At 38.1% G+C, this 14275-nt stretch overlaps 1 pseudogene; it reads right to left on the reverse strand.

The window, feature by feature from the left end:
* Positions 1–12156: 12156 nt before the first annotated feature.
* Positions 12157–14067, reverse strand: LOC112658836 (nicotinamide phosphoribosyltransferase-like; annotated as a pseudogene).
* Positions 14068–14275: the final 208 nt, after the last annotated feature.

Raw genomic sequence — 14275 nt, forward strand, 5'->3', positions numbered from 1 at the left:
ATGGGTGACCATCATGACTGAAGAGCTTGACTGAAATTGAAGCCAATAAGGAGAGAGCAGAACTGAGAGTTGGCTGAACCAACTGGTTTCTGGCTGAAACCAGACAATGGCAGGAATCCCCATGCTGGAGCTGTGCTTCAACTTTGTGGTTAGGTTAGCCAAGAAATCTCCCCCACTTTGTTAAGTCAGGTTGAACTGAGTGGCACTTTCAAATACTAGCATGATGCAATTGAATTCTTGTATTCCACTCTGTTCTTCCAAGAGGCACTTCTCTATTAAATCTCTTTCCTCACTATTTGTACATTTTTCACCCCCCACACGCATGCACTTTTTAACTGAATTATATATTTTATTCGGTTATTACTTGCCATTTTAAAAGATTTTTAAAGATTTCCATTTCTGCAGAACTATACACTGTTATAGTGGTATAGAACTGTCGGTAACTCTATAGATAACTATGGTTATAAGGATAAAGAAAATGTTCTTAGACAAATTCTAGTTGTGTGATTTGGGGAAAACTTTTAATCATTCATAAATCTACTCTAATTGTAATTCTGTTATGATTCTTATATTGAAGATTCTCTTGTCAAGCTCACAGATGCCATCCACATTGCTGCGTTCAAGGCTCAACTCCCAACCCTCATCTACTTGATCAACCAGCAATGTTTGACAAATCTTAACACTTCCTCCTCATGGAAAGTCTTTTTTATCACTTGGCATCCAAGACCACAATTCATGGTTTTCCTCTTGCCTCCCTGGCCACTCCATGTCAGTCTCATTGGCTGGTGACTCATGTTCTGGTTGTAAATGTTGGAGTGCCTAGTTCTTGGACCTTTCCTGTTTTCATTTACTCCCTTGGTGCTCTTTGCTAGTCTCATGGCTGTAAGTGCATCCATTAAGGCGGCCGCTTGCATATTCACTACCTTCTCTAAACTCAGACTTGGATATATTCCTGACTCCTTGATATTTCCTCTGGAACATGTAATGGATTTCTCAAACTTACCCTGTTCAACAGTGAATTCCTGATTGTCCCACCAAATGTATATAACCCACGTCTCCCCCATTTCAGATAATAGCAATTCTTTTGGTTACAAAGCAAACTTAGTTCACATTATCCCACACTCCTTTCTCTCTCACATATGCACTTTCCTGCCCCAAGATCTTTGTATTTAACTGTTCCCTCTCCTGGAAATGTCATTCCCTCAGATATCTGCATGCCTCACTTCTTTGCATTGTTGAAGTCTGTGCAGGTGTCAGCTTTTCAATATGATCTTTCCTGACCATGATATTAAATATGCACAGTCTCTGGAGCCAGCCTGATTTGAATCATGGCTCTGCCACTTCACAAACCATGAGACCACCGCCCTTATGGGCTCTGCCCACAGGTAAATTTCTGATCAGTGGAGTGCCTGTTCTTTCTTTCCAATTCATTGAGCTAGGAATTGCTCCTATAGGAAAGGGATAAAATCAAAATGTTCTTAGAATATGCAGCAAAGGTGACAACAGTTTCCTTTTCATCTTCTAGAAATAGATGAGGTAATTAAGGAAATCTCTGCTATGAAAGTGAGCTACTCAAGATGCACACATTATTTATTTAAAGTATAATTTTCTGTTTCACAAGGAAATATACTATGCTCCTTCCTAGTGACATAGGAGCTGTGTCTTTAAAACATCAAAGTAATTATTGATAAAAGAAAAATAATGGATTTTATTTCACATCCAAGCAGTGGTTTAGACAATTTCTATTCACGTAATTGCTTAAATAAATTAAATTATATTCTCTTTTATTTTCCTATTTAGTGTTATAGAAGTAAAAGAGGAGAAGAAAGGGCCAAATTTCCAGCTAACTCTTACTTTCTATCTTCTTTATTTTAAAAATAATTAAAACCCACACAGAGACACATATACCTTTGGAAAACTATATGGAAAGTTCATTATGAAAACATAATCATGAAAGCTGAATTGTATGGTAATATTGTTTTTATTATTTATTAACTGTATAATAGGAGTCAGGGACAATTTTGATGAAAACTGGAATTCAGACCAGAGCAGAAGCCAGTTTTGTGATTTTAATGTTTAACACAGTAAGAGGATGGAGCTATGTAGAAGGATGAGGGAACAGCTCCAACTGCAAATTTGCATCATTTATCATGTCCATCTATTTGAGATAGTTTTGTTTATTTTACTTAGCATGTGTATGTGGTGTCATGCTGCAGAGAAATTAGTGATTTTTCTAGCTACTTTCTAAGCCAGGCAGGACATATCCTGCTCTAAATGGGTTGTTTACCTAAGAACTCTGCCTCACCCCTACAGATTCCAAAATCACTGACCTCCTTAGCCCATCAGAAAATAATGTCCTTTGCTGAAATAGTATCATCGGGTAAAAAAAAAAAAAATAGAAACTGTAATTTATTTAATGGTTTTAATTTATTATTTAAAACATAGATGAAGAGTTTCCTAAATAAGAAAATAGCCTTTTCTATAGATTTCTTATTTTAATCCTCTTTGTCTTTTAGCATTTATTTCAATTCTTTAAACTTGTAAATATTACTATTTCCATCTAGAGATGAAGAAGCATAGGAACAAGTAATTCAGAAGTGACTAATTGCTTTTAAGAGAGAGAGCTGGGGGGGAGGGGCAGCAGGAAAGGGAGAGAGCGAATCTCAAGCAGGCTCAAGCCCAACATGGGAGTCTGTCTCACGACCCTGGGATCATGACCTGAGCCGAAATCAAGAGTCGAACTCTTAAACTGAGTGATCCATCCAGGCACCCTAATAGTGATTCTTAAAGTCAACTTATGAGGCATATACTATTGTATCTCAATATTTGTCCTTAGAAATATTTTAATTTAAACATCCTGTCTGAGAGGGTTTGAATCTGCTTTATATAGTTACCTTCAAGAGTTCACTCCTTTATCTGGCTTTGGCTATTCCTTTGAGTTCCGAAGCCTACTTTTAATTCATTCAACTATTTAACAAGGTCATAAGTGCTAACACCTAGGAAAAGAGTAAGAAAAGAAGAGTAAAGGCCAAACCTTAAAGAGTCCGCTTTTAAAGCCCTAGGAGAGGAGGCTGAACCAGCAGTGCCTCTGGGTCCTGTTGTGGAATTGCTTCCCCTGATAAATAAAATGGAAGGGAGGGGACAGGGGTTGGCTACCCATGCAAGGATGGAATTATTATTCCCACTTTTAGGATAAGACAATGGAGGCTCAGAGAGTTGAAGTTGTTTTCCTGAAGTAAGAACTAATACGTGGTACAGATAGAATTGTGATTCAGCACATTTATGTCTAAAGCATATACTATTTCTAATAAACCATACAGAAAGAGCTGGTATTTATAAAACTGTTTTGTAAGCTGCCAAAAGCTACACAAATACAGATTGTGATTATAGTAAATTAGTTATTTTAACCGTAGCCTATAAAGTTGATATTATCTTTACTTCCCTACTATAATGTTAAAATGGAAGTCTAATGTAACAGTGAAGCAAAATTAACTGCAGACACTAGCTTGGCAAACAGATCTTCTTTTCTAAAGTCTGAGTACATCTTTTGCCATAACCCACTGAGAATCTTCCCTCCTCATCAGTGAATGGGCTTTTGATGCGACTATTCTAGATACATCTAGAAATGTATTATATATTTTAATTTGTTCTATTTAATGAAAATCATTGAGACTAATTCTCATTTTCTTACAACTGAAAAAAGAAAGATTTCCAATTAATTAAAATTAATGACTTTCACACTCACAAAGATTTTTGAGTTCAGAGAATGCGATTTAAGATTTAGTGTAAAAGGTTTCCAGCACATATGTAATAAACTGGAAGCCCACTTTGGCAATATGATGATAATTTACTTGGCAAATTTCAATCCTTTTATCCCCAGAAACAGTGAGGAGAGGCTGCAGTATGCTAACAGAACATGGGACTCTTTGTAGCAAATGATACTGCTTTGGTTTTGGTCTCCAGTCTCATTTATGCCTAAACATTATATTTTATTTAATTTGAAATTTTCCCCTTAATATGAATGGGTAAAAAGGAGGGGAGAATGGAATTTAAATACCATAAAATCCACCCTTAATATTGTGTCATTTTGTGCACAGTCAAGCTTTGGATATTAATGGGAAAATTAAATTAAAGGTTTTAACATAAAACCAGAAGATTAAGCAAACAGCAAAATATATTTTCCTCTGCATGCCTATTGAGTATATTCCTCGTGTGAAGCCTCCCTAGCATCCTTAAAACTCTATGTATAATTTATTAGAAAAGCAAAAATAAAATCCCTGCCATGCTAAATTGCAGAAATTACTTTTCCTTAAAGTCAATGGACACAGTAAGATTTTTTTTAAATAGCTGAGATTCCAGGACAAATCTGTTTTAGCCATTCTTTTAATCTAAGGTCAAATTTCACTGAACAGATACTGTAAAAATTATAAGGCAAACAAGTGAGAGCAGCCACTGTTTCTTTCTAAAACAACAGGTTGCCTGGTTGGGCAGATTGCAACTCAGCCCACAGTCTTTGTTCCAGTCCAAAACAGCAGTTTTATTTGTAAAGAAATATTCTTCCTAGAACTGGCAGATTAGGAAAAATACCCATAACATGAAGTCATAGACCATGTTTCCCAAGAACTTCATCCAGTTGGCCCTTTGGAGATTTGAAAATAAGAATAAAAAAAGTTGGGACTCCTGGGTGGCTCAGTGGTTGAGCATCTGCCATTGGCTCAAGTCATGATCCTGGATTCCAGGGGTTGAGTCCCACATCGGGCTCCCTGTATGGGGCCTGCCTCTCCCTCTGCCTGTGTCTCTGCCTCTGTGTGTGTGTCTCTCGTGAATAAATAAAATCTTTAAAAAATAAAAACAAATTTAAAAAGTCACTGGAATGCAGGAAGAATGGTTAGAAGTAGTCTATTGAAGAAACATTCTTATTTGTGGAAGCACCTGGGATGAGTGGTGATTTCTTGCTCCAAAGGGAAGAAAGATACAAAAGGACAGTTTCTGTTCTCACTTGTCTGTCAGGCACAGTATTTGAGGCTCATTGTCATGGTGGTCTTGTTTGACCTGAACAGAGAAGGTTGGGTTGCCCAAAGTCTGACTGGTTTTATTCACAAGCAAGAGGAAAGGAAGGGAGGGTCTGAAGCCAGCAAGTTTTATTTAAAAGAATTTCTTTTTGGGGATCCCTGGGTGGCTCAGTGGTTTAGCACCTGCCTTTGGCCTGGGGCTGATTCTGGAGTCATGGGATCGAGTCCCACATCGGGGTCCTGCATGGAACCTGCTTTTCCCTCTGCCTCTCTCCCTTTGTGTCTTTCATGAATAAATAAATAAAATCTTAAAAAAAAAAAAAAGAATTTCTTTTTAAAAGGACATCTGAGATAATGCCTCCTTGGGGGCTGTGCTGAGAGTAGTTGCATGCCACAGCTGCCAATATTTAGGGAGCTCTGCAATGGGGATGACAAGTCAACAACGGTATCCAGGCTTGTTTTGATCTTCCAGGACTCACCAGGCTGTGCAGCTGTGCTTTCTCAAAAGCATTCGGACAGGAAGAGAATAATTAATTTACCCTGAGCACATGAGTCAGGTTCAGAAAGCAACAGTGGAAAGGCCAAGGGCAGGGCTCCTGGGTTGGTGGATCCTCCCATTCTGCCCTGGTGGCCTCTTTGAAAGCTCTGCCAGTCAGATGGCCAGAATGCAAGTGGGAGAAATGCACGTGATGTTGCTGAGTGTCCTCAGTGCCTGTGGAAAGAATGTGCTCACTTGCTCTTAAAGCTCTAGTCCATAGTCACATAGTTCTTTATCCAGCCTTTTCCTAGTGGACAGAATAAGGAATGAGTAATGATTTCATTGGAAAAGAGACCATTTACTTCATGTCTGCTTAGCACCAGGCACTACGCTGGGCTTCTGAAAAACAACACTAAACGAATACATAAAGTCCTTGCCCTTGATAAGGTTAATTTAGTGTGTTCCGCAAGGCCTCCAATGATCTCAGGCCTGTACATGTAAATAAGCACAAAATATGATAGGGCCTCTGAACAAAAAGTATGGGGTACAGTAATAGCAGGGACACCTGTTTTAGCTGAGAAAGGAGCAAAACCTAAGAAGGATTTAACAAGGTGCGGAATATAGGGAATGGTCCAGGCAATCCAAGGAGCCTACAGAGAGGGAAAGCCTCATGACCTCTGGAACCAAGAGGAAACAGAGACTATAGAAGAGAAAGAAGTTGAAAGGAAAGGTGAGAAGGTGTGAAGGTGGCTCCTGGGAACTAATGAGAGAGTAGAGGACAGAGGGGAACTGCCGTGTGAGGAATCAATATGAAAAGTCTCACATCTCCGTTTTCTGTGACGTGGGAACAGAGGAGGGGCACAGACTCACTGATGGAGTTAGAAGGCCAGGGAGGACATAGGCCACATGTCCCTGATGCCAAAGGAACGCAGACTTTTAAAAGAATGGTCGAGGTGATTGTACATGTGGATTTATCTTGTGTGGCAATTCCATTTCTCTGCGCCCTGAGTTGATCTCAAGGTGTCACGGTTAAACAATCAGTAGTCATATTTATAATGTATGTGCCTTCATCTTGGGTCTCTCTATCCTGAATCACTTGGATGCATCTCACAGTGCATTAGTATAGAGCCTTGTCACGAAGGACCCTTTTGATACACAAATCAAGTAGAATGTATGCTCTATTGTGATTACTTAATTGACAAAGTCTCACTAGATCCTAGTGACAAACAGTAAGCAAGGTATTTGAAGTTTCCCAGTTCTTCACAGGAGATGATTTTGGTAATCTCTCTCTCCAGGGTGAAGTCCTACCAGGTCAAAGGAAGCTCTGAGAGACTTAACAAGCCTCTTGAACCAATTGGCAAATTCAAGCAAGCATCACTACCTATTTCAAAACTCACCTTACACATGATATTAACTAGATCTCATACCTGGGGTCTCGGTAAAATTTCTAAGTGTCACACATAGTTTTTGAGCATTACATAATCCAGTTACGTTGTAATAGGCTGTAGACAGGTGTAAGCAGCTCTCCATAAGACCTGGGAAGGGTATGGGCCAGCCATGGTCACTTCTTGTGGGAAAAGATAGAAAAACGTACTCAGCCAGCTTTTCAAAAAGTATTTATTGGCTCACCTAAATGAAAAACCTACAAACTGGTTTAAGATATTGCTTGATTCTGAACTCAAACTTGACCACGCATCTCAATTATGTTTCCTCTAATTTCCTAGCCTTGGTAGGAAAAAGATTATAGCAGTTTCAAACCTCCTATCACCCTTCTACAAAGCCCTGAGGAAAATATGGAATGTTCCTTTTTAATCCCTACATTATGGTAAAGAAGACATTTTGCTTTCCTAGGGTATTTAGTGTTTCTCTTAAAATTTGTATTATTTTTCAGCTTATTGAAATATATTTGATATTTACACATTGGTGTAAATTTGTAAATTTAAGGTATGTACCATGATATTATATATATATATATATATATATATATATATATGAATAATTACAGTAAGGTTAATTAGCACATCCATCATGTCACATAATTGCTGCATGTGTGTGTATTGAGAACTTTTAAGATCTATTCTCTTAACAACCTTCAAGTATACAATGTACACAGTACTGTTAAGTTTAGTCAGTTACCTGTTGTACTTTAAATTCCAGAACTGATTCATCTTATAAGTCAATTTTGTACCTTTTAGGACATTTCCCCATTTCCTCTAAGTAGAGCTTCCTCACTTCCCACCCCTGGCCAACAACATTTTACTCTCTGTTTCTGGAAGTCTTGCTTTTTTTAAGATTCCACCTTTAAGCGAGATCATATAGTATTTGTCTTTGACTTATTTCACTTAGCACAGTGCCCTTCAAGTTTATCTACGTTGTTTCAAATAACAGGAATTCCTTCATTTTTATGACTGAATTGTAAATATTCCATTGTGTGTGTGTGTGTGTGTACACATATATATATATATCCCACATCTTTCTTACCTATTTATCCATCAATGGACACATGTCATTTCTATGTCTTGCAATTGTCAATAATGCTGCATTGGGCATGGGAGTACAGGTATCTCTTCAAGATGGTGATTTCAATTCCTTTGGAGATCTGTTTAGAAGTGGGATTTCTGCATTTTTTTTTGAGAAACTTCCATATCATTTTCCATAATGGCTGTAACCATTTACATTCCCAGCAACAGCATACAAGGGATACCTTTCCTCCACATCCTTGCTAATACGTATTATCTCACATCTTTTTTATGATAGCCATTTTAATAGGCATGAGGTGGCATCTCATTGTGGTTTTGATTTGCATTTCCCTGATAATTAGTGATGTAGAGCATCTTTTCATATACCTGTTGGTCATTTGTTTATCTTCTTTGGAAAAATATCTCTTCAGATCCTTTGACTGCTTTTTAATCAGGTAATTTGTTTTTTTCTTGAGTTATATGAGTTCCTTCTATACTGTGGATATTAACCCTGTATGAGGTACATGGTTTGCAATAGTTTATTCTAGTCTATAGGTTGCATTTGCATTTTATTGATTGTTTCTCTTGTGTAGACGCTTTTTAGTTTGATATAGCTCCACTTATTACTTTTTTTTGCTCATGTCACTTATACTTTTATTGTCATATCCAAAAAAAATCATTGCTAAGACAATGTCAAAGGTTTCCCCTCTGTTTGAAAAAGGAAACTAGAGACTAGACAGTGTATTTCAGAATGGTTTAAAGTTCAAACTCTGCAATCAGATTGACCATGGTTCTGGTCCTTCTTAGCAGCTTATAGGCTTATGTCCTTAAGCAAGTTACTTAATGTTCCTGAGTGTTAGCTCTTTATTTATTTTTTTTTTTTGCAGTGATAGCTTTTTCATCCATAAACAGAAATCATAATAAGCTCATTACCAAAGGACTGTTGTGAGGGTTTACAGAGATTTATGTAGAGTCTAGTTCATGGTATATGCTCAAAATATGCTAACTGTTGTTAACTTTGTGTCTTCAGTGGCAACAAGCACAGGCCCAGAACAGTAAATATGTGTTAGATTATATAGAACCAAATAAGCGATCTGCAACTGTCTAGATATTTGGAATAGAATGTGAGGAAAGCATTAAGAAGAAAGTAAACCACTGCATTCAGTCAACATGTTTTAAAGATATGTCCCTAGAGAAACCACCATGTATTCAACTAGTCAAGAGGAAGTGTGGCCTTTCCTTCATGCTGTTCCCTTGACTAGCTCTCTTTCTTCATCTGCACTTGTTTCTGTGAATTCTTAGGAAATATCTGGGTGTTTTCTCTTCCTGTATAAATGTGCTAAATTTCCTTGAAGAAAGCCCATTCTCTTTTGTCTGTTTCCTTTCTATTTTACAGAATAATTTATAGGGCTTTGTGGCTCAACTTGGCATCTGTTTAATTTTTTAATACTTTATTTCTATCATGACTTATTAGAATAATGAAAGAATGGTAAGTGTGGATTGCACATTTCTTATTCCCTAATTGCTAGAAAGAAAATAGTTAAGGTTAAGAACTAATAGGAAATTTCCTTAGAATCACCCTGCTGCTGCTCAGAATCCACACTAGCTTCATGCCCTTGTGCTCAGTGTTGTTAGGGATGAGGACCTTAATCATTGTCAGTTGTCCTATCCTGTTCAGCCAGTCACCAACTTTACAATATGATAAGAAATTATAAAGTCAAATTGAGAGAGAGAATTGGGGATGGAGACAGGGAAGGAGAGGGAGAGACAGAGACAGAGAATTCCAACAACTTTTATTTCTACATTTCATCTATTCTTGAAGCTTTTTTTGAGGGGGAGGGGCTTGAGTTGCACCAATCTTCATTTTTAATTGCTTTGTTGAAGACAGTCAATTTTTTTCATGGTCCAGCTGATAAGTCTTCACAGTATGTTGGGTTTTGCAAAGTTGTAAATGGCTAATTTATTTTATGTTTATTTTTCTGCCAGGGTTGAAAGGACATATCTGACTTTACATTTGGTATGAACTTTTAGCACCTTTTCGACGACAGCATTTATTTTCCTCACTGATGTTGACTCCACCAGAAAGCTCATGAATCTTAAAAGCTAACATTTGGCAGTTGGTTTTATCCTCCTGTTATGTAGTATATGCAGAGGTACACCTCCCCAGCACTCTGTGAGAACGGAAGAGCTTCCCCCAACTGCTGCACTTAGCAGAAGCCCTCCCTCTCTGGGTGATTTTCTCAGCCAAAGAGTTTCTTCAAAGCTGAGGTCAGGCCCTCTGTCTATGGTCCAGACACCCCCTACCCTGATCAGTACAGGCTTATCAAAGCTGGGCCCTTTGCCTCAAAGGGAATAACTAGAAGAGCCATCCCATTTCTGTGGGATTGACTGAGGCCTTCCTTGGGAAGAAATCTTAGGTAAATCTTTTCTTCCCAATTCTATTTCTTTCTCTTCCTCAAATGTGTTTATCTTTGAGAGAATCCTTCACGGAAATTCTGTGGGTTTTTTTTTTTTTTAAAGATTTTATTTATTTATTTGAGAGAGAGAGAGAATGATCATGAGCAGAGGAGTGAAGGGCAGAGGGAGAAGCGGACTCCCTCTGCAGGACTCCATCCCAGGACCCTGGGTTCATGACCTGAGTTGAAAGCAGGTGCTTAACCAACTGAGCTATCTAGGCACCCAAGGAACTTCTGTTTTAATATAGGTTTTATTATTACTTAGATGTGAAGGAGACGATTGCCACTGAAAAGAGAGTTTGTTACTCACTTTTCAAGAGGAGGTGGCCCTCCATACCATGGTGGGCATCAACATAGGAAGCATGGGGGTCCAACCTGGGAGAAGAAACATTACTGGGATTTTCAAGGGAAGGAAGAAATGAGGCAGATTTTGTGAAAATGTCAGTAGACTCTGGGGCATGGAGGCTGCTCTTATTCGCCCAATACCTGGCCCTGGGGTCATGGGTGGTGAGGATAGATGGTTGAGGGTATGGATTCTGGACTGTTAGGTTTGCATTTAAAAAGCACACTTGTTGTCAAGTTGGTTACTATCTCTAGAAATGGGGAGCCCCTCTAGTGTTGGGAATGCCCCAAATGGCAAAACATCAGAATACAGAAAAGGAAAGACAAGGCTAAAACAACTTCCTACTCAGAAATCTTCATCTCAGACTGTCTCCCCAGAAACCATATATAGGGTGTCTTTCATCTTGGTACCCACAGTACATGGTGTGTAGGCTCATAGTCCTCCAAATGGCGTATGGGCAAATGCTTAATAATTAGTTTTTCAAAAGAAAAAAAATCCCTAATCTGTGACATTTGCCAGTTTGCATGGTATAACACTCCCACCATGGCTAATTTCAAGCATCATTGATGTCACTGGAAGTGGAGCTGGGACAAGATGCGTATTGTCAGTCCTGGGAAGCCAGTGGGAGCTAGCTCCAGCATATCCCTGGCACCTCCTCAGGGAGAATGAAGACATTTTTATGAGCACTTTCACCAGCTAGAGTATAACAAAATCCTACATCCCTAGGACTTAATGAGTTTTCCTATAATTTCCTTATCCAACATTACCCACATGTTGTAGGTTTGCAACCTGATTTTCTCCAGGGTTTGTTCTAACATAATCTTCAAACTGTTTAATAACACAAACAATTTTGTTAAGGCCATACTTTATTTAATGATTAATGAATAAAAGGCAATGTAATTTGTTTTCAAATATTTTTTAGATGTGTGCACTCAAAAATCATGAAGAGTTGGAAAGACTCTTAAATCACTAAAGCTTTAAATATACCTTACACAATCTTGTTTGTACAAAAATACAAGTTAAATATAAACATAAAGCCATCATGGTAATTTTATTCAAATCTGTTTTATGTGATCTCCAGTTCTATATAAAAGTTACTCAGTTCTGTTATTTGTGAGATCAGTACCAGATTGAATTACTATCTGTTGGCATAGGGCCCTAAAAAGCTTACTTCGTTATTAATCTTTTACATGATTAAATGCCTTTCCTAATCAGAGATTACCTAAACATTGGGAAAAAAATGAAAAGGGCAGTATGTTTACAAACCAACAAATAATATGGCTGTAGTGTATCACAGAACATAAAGAAATACATCTGTGAAAGAAACATGTATTGTACACACACACAGATGTCTGCTTGCACACATGCCCATACATACACGTGTGCTCACATGGTTATAAAGCAAGACCTAATGTGATGCAATTTCTGGCTCATTCTTTAGTTTTGCATTTTTTCTTCATCATATGTGAGCAGCTCCTTGTCACCTTCCCACTCTGGAAGACAGTATGGAGAAGATTATGACCAAATTCTTCAAGGTATCTTTTTTTCAAGTGTAACCAATTTCTCTGTCATGTCCTTTGTAGAGATAATCAGCCCTTTCTGGGCCTTTTGTGGGGATCAGCACCTGGGTCCTTGAAGACCTTAATCCCAAGGCCATGCACTACCTGAAAGGAAAATTCAAAGGCTACCTTGTTAATTTCTGGAGCAGTGCTCCACCAGCACCAAAGGAAGTATTTTAATACTTCGTTTTTGAGTTTTTTTTGTTTTTTTTTGTTTTTTTTTGGTTTATACCTTCTACAATCTCACGTGAGGTGTATCTGTACCATCTCCTTGACTAACTGGGATAACATGGCAGCAACTTGTCACCCTTTGAATTCTCAGTAACAGGGAATTCCTTACCTAAAAAATCTAAAATCTTTAGTATAGTGTTAAGAGGATTTCAAGAATCAAGTCTAATTATTAGTGGCGCTTCTGTACAGTTGGATACTATTAAAAGTCTTGAATCTCCATCCCCTGTTTTCTCACATTATGAATGCTATAGCTATCCCACACTATAGAAACAGCCACTGATGAAAGCTGTGTTACTCTATGTGCAAAGAAGCATCTTTGTCATGGTCTTTCCCTCAAGCTGTTGTGCTACTGTGTTCTGCCAATGGAACAGAATAACCTGGAACAGGATCTTTTGTTCTGTATTTTTAATTAGAGCAATCCCTGCTACTGTTATCTGTTCCTTTGAAGTTAACCAAGTGAACAGGCGCTCCTCGCCAGTGAGGTCTTGGAAGGAGACTCCCCTGGAGCCGAAATCACCTAACTTGTATACCATCTAGATTATTGCAAATTTCTAAGAAATATTTGGCCAATATTTTCTTCTGCTTTCTAGAATTTGTAGCCACTGTGATTGGGTACCAGGCCAGAACAAGAACAGCCTCAATCCAACTTGTAAGCCAGTAACACTCTGAATCTGGGTTTTCTACTGTGAAGAGAATATTTCCTCCGACAGTGACAGAACCCTTAGGAACAGCTCTTATTTCTGTTGGAAGATGTCAGTCACGTTTCTTAAGAATGTAGTTCCATCCCTTTTCATTAAAGACACCATCTTGGAAAGTTCACTTATCTTTTATTCTGCAATGTTTCTTCTGCTATTCATCCTACCTAGAGTATTTTTTTTTAATTTTTTTTATAGTATTTTTTTATTTCTGTCCTTTTCCCTTTTATAAGTATGATCAGGGTGTCTTTTATATCTCCCATGCCTTCACTTAGCTCAGTCTTTCTTCCAGTTTGTTGAGGGGAGCAGCTGGAGTGCTGTTGGTGTTTTATTTTTTAACCTAATGGTGGTGGATACTGGTGTTTGCTTTATATTACATTAGTACATTATATGACATCGGTAAATTTTATTTCTCTTTGAAGCACTTCTCTGCATGTGTATTGTATTTCAAAATGAAATGTTAGATGATTCAAGAAATCATATTAGCTCCACATTCAAAACATCCCAAATCCAAGGACTTTTCATCATTTCCACCATTCCTATCTTGATCCAACCTTTTATCATTCCTTAAGTTGCTGATAGCACCACCCCATTAGCCTTCCTTCTTCTGCCTTTGCCCATGCAGTCTACTTTGAGCTCATGGGCTAATGACATGGATTTAAAATACAATTTAGAGCATGTCATCCTTTTGCTGAAACCCAGTGGCCTCCCAGCTTATTCAGAATCAAAGTCAAAGACTTTTTATAGCTTGCATAGCTTTACATGATCTGACATCTTCTTATCTCGAACTTTTTTCTTCGAACTTGTTCCCTCTATATTAACCGCACTAGCCATCCTTGTGTACTTCTAAAGTCCTGTCCCTGAAGAAGGGACGCTAAACTCAAAATTTCCCGTGTCTTGATCCTCTTCCCACTGATAGCCCCATGGTTCACTTCCTTATCCCCATCAAATCTACATTAATACTTTAGCTTCTTTGCAAGACTTTCCTGATGTCCCAGTTTAAATGAGTCTCCTTTCACAGGCATCCATATTCCCTTTTCTA

This window comes from Canis lupus, chromosome 2 (assembly GCF_003254725.2).
Source record: "Canis lupus dingo isolate Sandy chromosome 2, ASM325472v2, whole genome shotgun sequence".
NCBI classification, from domain to species: Eukaryota; Metazoa; Chordata; class Mammalia; order Carnivora; family Canidae; genus Canis; species Canis lupus.